Source organism: Pogoniulus pusillus, chromosome 26 (assembly GCF_015220805.1).
Source record: "Pogoniulus pusillus isolate bPogPus1 chromosome 26, bPogPus1.pri, whole genome shotgun sequence".
In the NCBI taxonomy this organism is placed as follows: Eukaryota; Metazoa; Chordata; class Aves; order Piciformes; family Lybiidae; genus Pogoniulus; species Pogoniulus pusillus.
This window is the reverse complement of record NC_087289.1, coordinates 7,839,441-7,849,981: the sequence shown is the minus strand read 5'-3', so window position 1 is coordinate 7,849,981 and position 10,541 is coordinate 7,839,441. Positions and strand designations below refer to the sequence as shown.

The 10,541-nt window shown below is 39.6% G+C and overlaps 2 long non-coding RNA genes across 2 annotated transcripts in view; both read left to right on the top strand.

Moving 5' to 3' along the window:
* Positions 1-798: 798 nt before the first annotated feature.
* LOC135187098 (uncharacterized) lies at positions 799-2,084 on the top strand. The gene is made up of 3 exons (XR_010307193.1): positions 799-1,087; positions 1,160-1,355; positions 2,032-2,084. It is a non-coding gene; the product is annotated as an uncharacterized LOC135187098 (long non-coding RNA).
* A 1,877-nt stretch (positions 2,085-3,961) lies between these two features.
* The window catches only part of LOC135186770 (uncharacterized), a 40,211-nt gene continuing 33,631 nt past the window's right edge, over positions 3,962-10,541 (top strand). The window contains exon 1 of the long non-coding RNA XR_010307093.1: positions 3,962-4,013. This is a non-coding gene — a long non-coding RNA (uncharacterized LOC135186770). The remainder of the gene's footprint in view (positions 4,014-10,541) is intronic.

Below are 10,541 nucleotides of genomic sequence, written 5' to 3'. Positions count from 1 at the left end.
AGTATGGTCATTGCAGTGTTGAGCACCTGATAATCCTGCGTTATCCAAGCAGAGCTTGTGTGTCAAATCACATGGGACCACATAGCGCTTGAGAAGGAGAAAGCAAATTACGGGGGAGTTATTTGTTATTAGGTGGTCAGTTGTTTGCTATTAGGTGGTCAGTCAGTTTGCTGTTAGGTGGTCAGTTTGCTGTTAGGTGGTCAGTCAGTTTGCTATTAGGTGGTCAGTCAGTTTGCTGTTAGGTGGTCAGTTTGCTATTAGGTGGTCAGTCAGTTTGCTGTTAGGTGGTCAGTTGTTTGCTATTAGGTGGTCAGTTTGCTGTTAGGTGGTCAGTTTGCTGTTAGGTGGTCAGTCAGTTTGCTATTAGGTGGTCAGTTGTTTGCTATTAGGTGGTCAGTTTGCTGTTAGGTGGTCATTTTGCTATTAGGTGGTCAGTCAGTTTGCTATTAGGTGGTCAGTTTGCTATTGGGTGGTCAGTCAATTTGCTGTTAGGTGGTCAGTTTGCTATTAGGTGGTCAGTCTATTTGCTGTTAGGTGGTCAGTTTGCTATTAGGTGGTCAGTCTATTTGCTGTTAGGTGGTCATTTTGCTATTAGGTGGTCAGTCAGTTTGCTATTAGGTGGTCAGTTGTTTGCTATTAGGTGGTCAGTCAATTTGCTGTTAGGTGGTCATTTTGCTGTTAGGTGGTCAGTCAGTTTGCTATTAGGTGGTCAGTTGTTTGCTATTGGGTGGTCAGTCAATTTGCTGTTAGGTGGTCAGTTTGCTATTAGGTGGTCAGTCTATTTGCTGTTAGGTGGTCGGTTTGCTATTGGGTGGTCAGTCAATTTGCTGTTAGGTGGTCAGTTTGCTATTGGGTGGTCAGTCTATTTGCTGTTAGGTGGTCAGTTTGCTATTAGGTGGTCAGTCAGTTTGCTGTTAGGTCACTATGGAGGACATTTTGTGGAAAAATGGTAATTTTTAATCATGCACCATAATGCATACGTGCAAGATACCAAACTAAACCGATCCTGCTGCAGTTATTGAAAGCACATACTGAAGCTCTGACTGGTTGTAATCATAACTGTTCCATTCAGCACTCACCGAAACATGTGAGCCCGCTACTTACACATAGTGCCTGAAAAGCATGAAGTGTTACACGAGTAAAGAGTATTCTTTTACAGTTTTCACGGAAATTCAACACCCCCCACGCCCCCCTTGATTTCTCTGGCCTGATACGACTAAACAAATCTCCGTGATGTGCTTTTGTTTGTGCTCTGCCTGTGGTGATAAACTTCTGTGACTGCAGAGATGTTCGCTGGAGGTGCTACCCCAGCAGATGGTGCTGCACGTCTGCCTATTTGAAGGGGTTTTGTCATGGTGGGTTTTTTTTAATTATATCTTTTTAGTAATAGCAGTTACCAACTCCTCAGTTAAAAGGAAAAATACAATTCCTATTCTTCTAGATACAGATATACGCAGAGAAGGTTGGTTTGGTTTGTTTTAATTATGCATGTTATTTTTAAAGTTGTTAGAGAAACAAAAGTCATTGTAAGGTGACGAATCCTGTGTTAGCATTCCTCTTGGATTGAATTTTCAGTTATGCAGACCACTATGTCCATTTGTTCAGATTACAGAAGTGTTAGCCCACAGCTTCTGGCCTTTAAAACACCTGTACCTCCTCTTGTGCTTGTTAAAAACAAACAAACAAACCCCAGACTTTTTTGTTTGCTTGTTTATGCCCAAGCTCCTCAAATGGTTGTCTGTGTGAAAAGAAATATTTCAGTTACATTTTGCTTTCTAACAAGTCATACTTTTATTATCTGAAATCAGGGAAACATTTTTTTTTCCCTGACTGCACATCCATGACATCTACTGAGAAAAGACTCATTTATTGGATTATTTATAGCTGATCCAGTGTGGCTTGTTAGTGTCATTTCATCACTGTTTATAATAAATTTCCCATATGAACCTTTTCCTCTGCAAGTCACAGGGTGTTTGATAATGAGATGTAATGAGACATATTTTATCTTTTCTTTCCCATGGGTGCACCAAGACAATGGAAGAAGCAAAAATGGGAAGAGAGACTAAGGGGACCATACAAGTGAGTATGAGATGAGAATGTGCAGGATGTCTGAAGGATGGAGAATCTGCCATGATAATGAGTCATATATTGACTGAAATCTGATATCTTTATTGAAACCTGGATCTCCTGCCTTAGGTAGGGGAAGCACAGTTGCATAAAAAGGGGAATTGGTCATAATCCAGGTCTGATGTGTTGCTGGTTACACACAGTCTGTTGGTTACCAATGAATTCTGTAAGTTGACACCAGTTTGAATACACTGATCTTAGGGGGAGGGAAGCAACAAAACAAAAACCAAAGACAAATGTGAGCCAAAAGCAAATATCTCTCAAGTATGAGGAAGTTAAAACTTGACCCCAGTACACTAGTAGGTTCTCTTTGTCCCTTTCCATACTTTTTGCATAGTCATGGCAGTAAGGGCTGTGACTTTTGCTGGTACAGTGCTGTGGGATTTGTGTGTGTGTGTGCTGTATATGTGTGTAGAAGAGAAGGAAACATCCTTTTGCTGCAACATTTGAAAAACTACTATCAGCCACGCGAACACAGGGTAATTTATTTTACTTGTACAACCCGAGTTTTCCCTAAGAGACTGCTGGGGTAGCTGTAACAACAAATCCCTTTAAGTAGAGACAAAAGCTTGTTTCATGTCAGTGGCGAAGGGTCGTGCAGCCGCTTTGAGCGTCAGCCAACAGAGGGCACTGCAGCCAGCGGTATGAATGGTGCCCAGTGGGCTGGGATGTACGTTTTCAAAACACTGTTCAGAAAATGTTCATGTAAAACCATTACTAGGTTTTATTTAATAACCTCCTAACCCCCTCTCTCTCTCCTCCTCCTCCCCTGTGTTCCTCTAATGCCTTTTACAGCTCTTGCTGCACAGCGTGAAGCCTTAGAGCTGTATTCATCAATGACTCACACCCTTGCTTAGGGGCCAATTTTCATGGAAGCTATACAGGAAAATCTTGAAATGCACCTATCTCATGCAGGGCACAAGATGATTTCTCTATTCATTACTATTCCAAAAGGACTTGTTGTCCTTTGGAAATGTTCAGATATTACTTACATTTGTGTGTGCGTGCATACGTGTGCAGAGCTAACTTGTCTTTAGATTTGAGTGTTCTAAAAATAAAGATGTATTGTTATTATCATTGACACTAGTCAGCTGAAAGGTAACTAAGGACCAGCTTACCCTGAGTGGAAGCAGGGAAATGCAAAAGAAAAAGAGTACTGTCCTTTAGATGAGCAAATCCTACAGACTCAAGCACAAAACTTGCTTAAAATCAGCCTTTTGTTTGATGCTATGATTATCAGCCTTCTGAGGAATTTGGGAGTAAAGCCAAGGACTTACTCTGAGAAACCAGAAGTTGTTCGTGTAGGTCAAGGTTATAGCACATTTATAAAACACTAGAAGAAAACATCTTCATTTTCCTTAAGACATCATACATTAACTCAAGCTTTTAACTTTGTGGGGGAGAGGAAGATAAAATCATAGAAATTGTTAGCCAAAATGACCTTCCTGTTCAAAACCCATCTGACAGGATGAGAATCTTTACTGCAAAATTGCCAGTCATAGAATAATTACTTTCTGAGCAGTTGCTGATTATAACCAAAATTACTTTAAACATTTTGGGGGAAAAGACTGAGACTGCTTAGCCTAAAGCAGTTTTATTTACGCATGTACAGAGTAGCTCACACATCCCCACAGGATTAAACTAATTGCAATATCTTACTGTAAGTTGTTGTAAAAATTGTGTCAAGCAATGATGAATCAGAACTGATAGAGGAAAAGTGGGTAAAATATACTTTTGCTTTTCATAATTTTTCTAACTGAGGCATTTCAAATTGTAATTCTAAAGATAGCATTTTCCTTTCCTTTGATTCTTCAGCTGAATGAAAAAATCTGTTTTGCAGATCAGGCCTACCCAGTGACATCAATTTCTGCCTTCAGCCTGCTCAGGTGAGTAACTCAAGAATGTGTTAAAGATCATATTTTCTTTTTCTCTGTTCATGGAAATTGGTTTCCCTATATGAGTTTTGCTAACATAGCTTTTTGCTCAACACATCCATTTTTCCCATGTTAAGATGGCCTAACGAGATCGTTGTCTTAGAAGAGCACATGGAATTACCAGGAAAAGTCATGATCCTGTCAAATCCAAAAAGTAGGCAGTGAGTCCCATAAAGGCATGATCCTTGTCTTAAAGATGACAAAACAGAGGCTTAGTTAAGAGACTTGCCTCATATTGCCCACAATACAAAGTAGGAAATGAGTGGGTTTTTCACTTGTGTTTTATTTTCAGACATAACTTGAACGCATATGAAAGTCATTGCTGCTTTGTTTACACAGAGCAGCCTATATGCAGCTCTTGCTCTCTAAAGTCCATTTGTGCTGTAGAGAATATCTAGGGATTGTGAATGTCCTCCTAAGTAGCATTCCACAGTTGAACTAATTGCCAGGCCAAGCGAGGGACCACAGTAAATGGGTGAATAATTTGATCCAAGATGGATTTGTACTCTACCAACACAGCCTGAAATCTTCTAATGCTTTTGAATTTGACTGTGAGCTGTTCATTGTTGCTTGAGCCTGTTCTTTTCTATTACCATATTTTCTCTGGATATCATTTCTGTGTACCTTATCTTTGTATAAAAGGCCACATCTTTACCATATTTCCAGGGAGTAGTCAGCAGAAGCATACAAAATTTGCTGCTGTAGACCAAAGTATGACAGATAAAGGTAGTGCATTACAAAGTTCTTGCCCTCAATCATCCAGAAGGCTCTCTATGCTTCTGTGAGCAGTGGTACATATGTGGCTCTACTGTAATAGGAGAAGGGTTAACAGCAAACCAAGATATTTACCACAGCAAAAATGAGATAGAATCTTCTCTAAGCAATTACCTTTTATGTAATAAACAATGTCAGTGGTCAATAGAGGGAGTTTTCTTACCCTAATCCCCTTCCATTTAACTTAGAATAGGAATGCTGATGGTTTGACTAGCACGCTGGTGTATCATGAAGCCTGGCTATACATGACTGCATGTTAAATTTAACTGCCAGCAGAAGTGTTACTACAGTAGCCTTTGTCTGTCCTTTCCTTGAATAAAACACAACAAACAGATAAAATGCATGCCAGAGCTTCAGTGCAGACTTGTCTATAATATACTGCAGTCTCTTTGAAATACAGAGTGCAGGGCTTTTTATTACAGATTCTATTTGTGTTATGAAATTGTGAGTAGCTTTTCCTGTACTTTAGTTTCTATTGACTCTGAAAACCCAGCTCTAATTACTAATGGATACTTGCAAAACTAATTACATGTTGGTGAAGGACACAGCCTGTTAACATTAGATATCCATTGGCAATGCAGGTAGCTTGTGGTTTGACTCTTACAGGAGGGGAAGGTTTGGTAAGAGAAAAGTGCTAAAAGCTATGATAAGTGCTTAAGGTAAAGAAGTAGTTAAACATTACAAAAACATATCTGTCTTTCTACATACAAGCTTTGACTTTCAAGGAATGTGATTTTCCTCTTGGATGTGGTGAGATTTTGGGTACAGAGCAACCACACAGTTGAATATTCCAGATCTGAATAGGCCTCAGCTCAATTACAGGGTACAGAAAAGACAAAGTTACAGGAAAAAACAGAGCTTCAAGGCAGCATGCTTATAGTTTTCTCTCTGTTACATATAAATAGTGTCTTTATGTACTAGTGGAGTGCAGCTACTCTGATATCTTTCTTGACCATCGATTCTCTTGTGTCATCTTTTACACTTCAGAAATACACTTACACAAGTGTTACACTCAACAAGAAAAAAAAGAGGCACAAAATTCAAGACAAAGAAAGTTAGTGCTACTTAATGTTATAAAAGGTTATATGCCAAAGTAATGGAAATTGCAAATGGATTTTTTTAACATATTGTTTAACTCTTTTAAAAACGGATTTCTTTATAAACACAGCAGGGCAATGCTGTGGAAGGGCAGTGGCTTTACAGTTATAGGAAGCTGATCAAAGAAAAGAACTTTGGCCTGGCCTTAGCTGTAGCCATTCATGGTGCTTTGCTGGAGTCTCAAGTAACTGCTATTTCTTCTGTTCCCCACTTGTGTTTATGAATCCTCAGTGCTTGAATTCTTCTGCTTCTGGATTATAAAATCCTGTGTCTGTAAAAAAATTCCTAATTTCCTTCCTCCTTTTGGCAGTACTGAAGGAATCAGAACAGTTGTTAATTGTTCATTTCTTAGCAGTTCTGGTTTTTTGTGGAAGGAAATTTGCCTTCCTCCTGCCAGCATAAGTGAAGCCAGAGAATGTCCCAAAGTTGTCAAGGCAACAGGTTTTGTTTGGAGAGCTGCAGAAGAGAAAGTGGCAGGAATATCCTCCAGAGAACCAAGGTCTTTTGCTGTACATCATATAAACATGTGCCTGGTGCCTTTACAGCAAACAGTACTTATAGATTAGTGGAAGCAGAAGTTACACACAGTGTGACATGTGAGATAGAGCTTGTGCTTCTGACAAAAACACCCAAACCTATACACAGGTACAGAACTGCAGGACCAAACAGAAGACTTCTATACAATGTATCTGTTCTGTTGTGCAAGGTGTGTTCTGTTGTGCATGACCGCATTAAATATGAGCAGAAATCAAATGGGTTTACACTTTTGGAAGAGAAAGGGAGCTTGATTTAGAACTCTTAGCAAGCAAAACTTTCTACTTAGTGTTTTAGAACTATTGAGTGCTCCAGAAGAATAGTGCCTCTGTTGGTCTAAACTGCTAGCTGGATTCCTTCAGTGATACTGCTTGCCTTCACTGGGATATTTGGTTCTCATGATGGACAAACTTTAAGAACAGTGAGCCAGAGCCTTAGCCCATAGCCCATCTGAACTGACACAGCTATGCCAAATTTCATCAGATGCAGACTGTGCACTGCATGAACTCAGTATGGAAAATGGCATGGCAAGAGTGCTAGAAATGTGCACAACCAAGCCAAAATTCCTTCACTCTGTCTTAAGGGCAGGATCCAAGGAGACTTTCTGCATTATAGTGTTCCTGGAATTTCTACTGCCTTGAGAGGCAACAGTTAGGAAATCTGACATTTGTATAGTATAGTTGAAATATTCACTACATACTTCTGTGGAGCCATGAAAAATGATACACCTTCCATTAGACATAGCAAGAGTTTAATAATATACATTGTATGGGGAGATCAGATGATCTGAAGACTTGTTGCTCTGCTTAGTATCTGGCATGCAGTAGTGACTTGATATCTCTGAAGTGCATATTTGCTGCCATGCTCTTGCCATGTGTATAGTAAAATACTATATAGGACATAGCATAATCTGATTTGATATTATGAGCCTGTAATTTTCTTTAGAAAGATTAATCTTGTAAATACTGTAAAGTTAGATTAGCAGTTGCAATAAGCTGTTTAAGATGTATAGTATTTATAGTCAGTGACCTTGATGCCTTGCACTTACAGTTGACATTTTTCTGTGACTTTGTTTCTTTAATTTCTTTGACTTACAAAAAAAACTTTCAAAGTTCTGTAAACTGATACACATTCCTGATCTATTTTAACACTTACTCCTGTTCCTTCTGGTCACTTATGTGAGAGTGAGCACAGATTAACGTTACCTGTGAATTAGGCTCTGTGAAATGCTTTTCATTGCAGTAGCAGTCATTGCAGAATAAGGTTATGAGCCTAAGAGTATGGATGAAAATACTCACGATCCCTTTAAAAGGAAGAATGTTTGAATTTAGGTTGCAACATAGACAGTTGCATGAACTGATCTCTCCTGACATGTCAGCTGAAATATCAGAAATCCTGTTTCTAATCCCTTCCATGTAATATGGCATGGGGACACAGATACATATCAGCCATAAAGAGAAACAGCACAGCCTTTCAGACAGACTCTGCAGGCTGCCTACAATTCAACCCCCCTTCTCCAGCCTCTCCACCCACTGGTTGAGTCTCTCGTGGCCCTTCCAACACCTAATGCACTCCTCACACAATGGAGGGAGGGCAAGAGCAGTGTGGTGAAAAATTAGACACTGCAGACAAAAACTTGACAGACTGTCTTTCTCCTAGTGTCACAATATGAACTGGCCAAGTGAAAAATAATGGCCATTATCCTGTCTCACTGAGTGACTTAAATGACTTACAGCCACATGCAGAGGAAGTTCTTTGGACTATTTCCATGGGGGTTTTTAATTTAATTTGCATGATAAGGTGTACAAGGTATGTTTGTACAATTTAAGCAGCTTTATTTTTCTCTGACCCCTGTATAAAGTAAGGATAATTTCACTGAACTCATTGGAGTGACTTATCCAATGGATGTTGTGGGAGCACTTTCACAGTCCTTAGCCGTCTTGCCAGTTGTTCCTTCTCTGTGCTTGCAGTAAGCTCTGATTTGCATCTTCCCTGAGGCTAAGGTTTCTAGACATGCTGGGCATTCAACCAGCACTGTGCTTCCTACTTCCTAAGGAAAGATGACTCTTTATCAATGGTGTCAGTATTGTAAAGGTCATAATTTGAGTCAGCATCTAGGAGTATCATGTACCCAAGCAGCTTCTATATTGATAATTTGGAAAATATAGGTATTATAATAAGTACAATTTGATATTTACAACTTTACAGACACTGTCTCAGGTTCACTTGAATACTTTTTTTGACATTCCAGGCTAGTCCCTATGTTCTGGCATGCTGGCCTGGCCTCTCTTACCTTTATCAGATATCCTATCTTTGCCTTGTGGTACTTTTTTCCTCTGAAAGTTTCACTAAAATTGGTAGACTCCTGTGAAACGTTCCAATTCTGAGAAGAATAGTTTTCTTGAGGAGTTCCCAGCAAGATCTGTGGTAAAAGCAACTGTCCTCCATGTCCTGCTAATTCAAAAGCATAGCCATGAGAACTCGAGCAGCTCTATGAGCAGAAGCAGTCAGAGTGTAAATTGAAGAGGAGCAGAGAAGGACCAAGAGCTGTGTAGTTCTTTGTCTATCCCATGGGAATTTGAGCCACAAAACTTGGCTCTCCCCTGTTGTGTGTGATAGCTTCTGTAACCTGAAATGACCAATAAACACTTCACTTACTTGCTACGGGGGCCATACTTTTATACATTCACAAAAGCTAGGAGAAGACTATTTGTATCTACTCAACCAGTTCCTGTTAGTGTATACAGCTCCTCAAAAGCACACTTGGAGCAGCCAAGAGCTTGATGTGCTTTTTGTCTCCCATCCACACTATGTGCATGTCATCTTTGTGAAGCCTTCCAGCATACCGAGGCACTGTGTGTACTTGATCGTGAGGCTTTCTCTGAGTCTGCCTGAAGCCATGCGTATTTGGATAGCATATCTGGTCTTGAGAGCACGCTGAAGTATGACTTGAGAGGCAACAGAAGATGCTGTTTGTCTTTTATTTGTTACTAATTTAGATAAGATCCTGGCAAGCAAAAAAAAACCCAAGTCAGCGTGTTACAAGTGCAACATGCCAGAAACAATTTCCTTATCATTGCAGTGGAAATGTATTTATCAGTCTCTTCCCATTTGCTATTTTTGATGGCCACAAAAGCCTACCACATAATTAGCCAGTATTAGCCAGTATTTTTTTATGCCTGAATCCACATTTATTCTTTCAGCAGCACTCTCCATCTTTTGTTACTTTGTTTTTTTGGAATTTGAGGTTGGATAAAACAAGGAGTTTTCTAAACTTTATTTTAAGAACTTTTATCTCTTTCTGGTTTTTTATTTTTCAGGTTAAAAAAAAGCACCAACAAACCCAAAGCATATTCTATTTAGTCTGCTGGGGTGGAAACAAAAATAAAAGCAAAAACCTGCTGCAGTGAATATAAAACTATGGAAGTTAAGAACCTGAGATTCAGTGAAGCAGTTCTGATTCTGTGTTTAATCATAGAATCATAGAATCATAGAATCAACCAGGTTGGAAGAGACCTCCAAGATCAGCCAGTCCAACCTATCACCCAGCCCTAGCCAGTCAACTAGACCATGGCACTGAGTGCCTCATCCAGTCTTTTCTTGAAGACCCCCAGGGACGGTGCCTCCACCACCTCCCTGGGCAGCCCATTCCAATGGGAAATCACTCTCTCTGTGAAAAACTTCTTCCTAACATCCAGCCTATACCTACCCTGGCACAACTTGAGACTGTGTCCCCTTGTTCTAATATGCGTTAGAAACCTGAATTTATTTTATAGTAAAATGATATTTGTATGGATTATTACTAGCAGGAAATCAAATAATCACGTGTGCTTTTTTTCCTTTTTCCACCTTTGTTCCAATGTGCTAAAATAGTATTTTTTGCAATGTAGCCCTCCTGCTGATGAAGCCTCAAGTACCTGACAATATGACTGGGATTCATTATCAAGCAAATAGTGTAGTGAACTTTGCAGCAAATCATCGCAAAGCAATCTTGCTTTTCTCTCTGGCCTTGCTCTAAATGTGATTTGCACTCTTATGAAAGAGGACCTTGTGCTGGTTTTGATGTTACATACA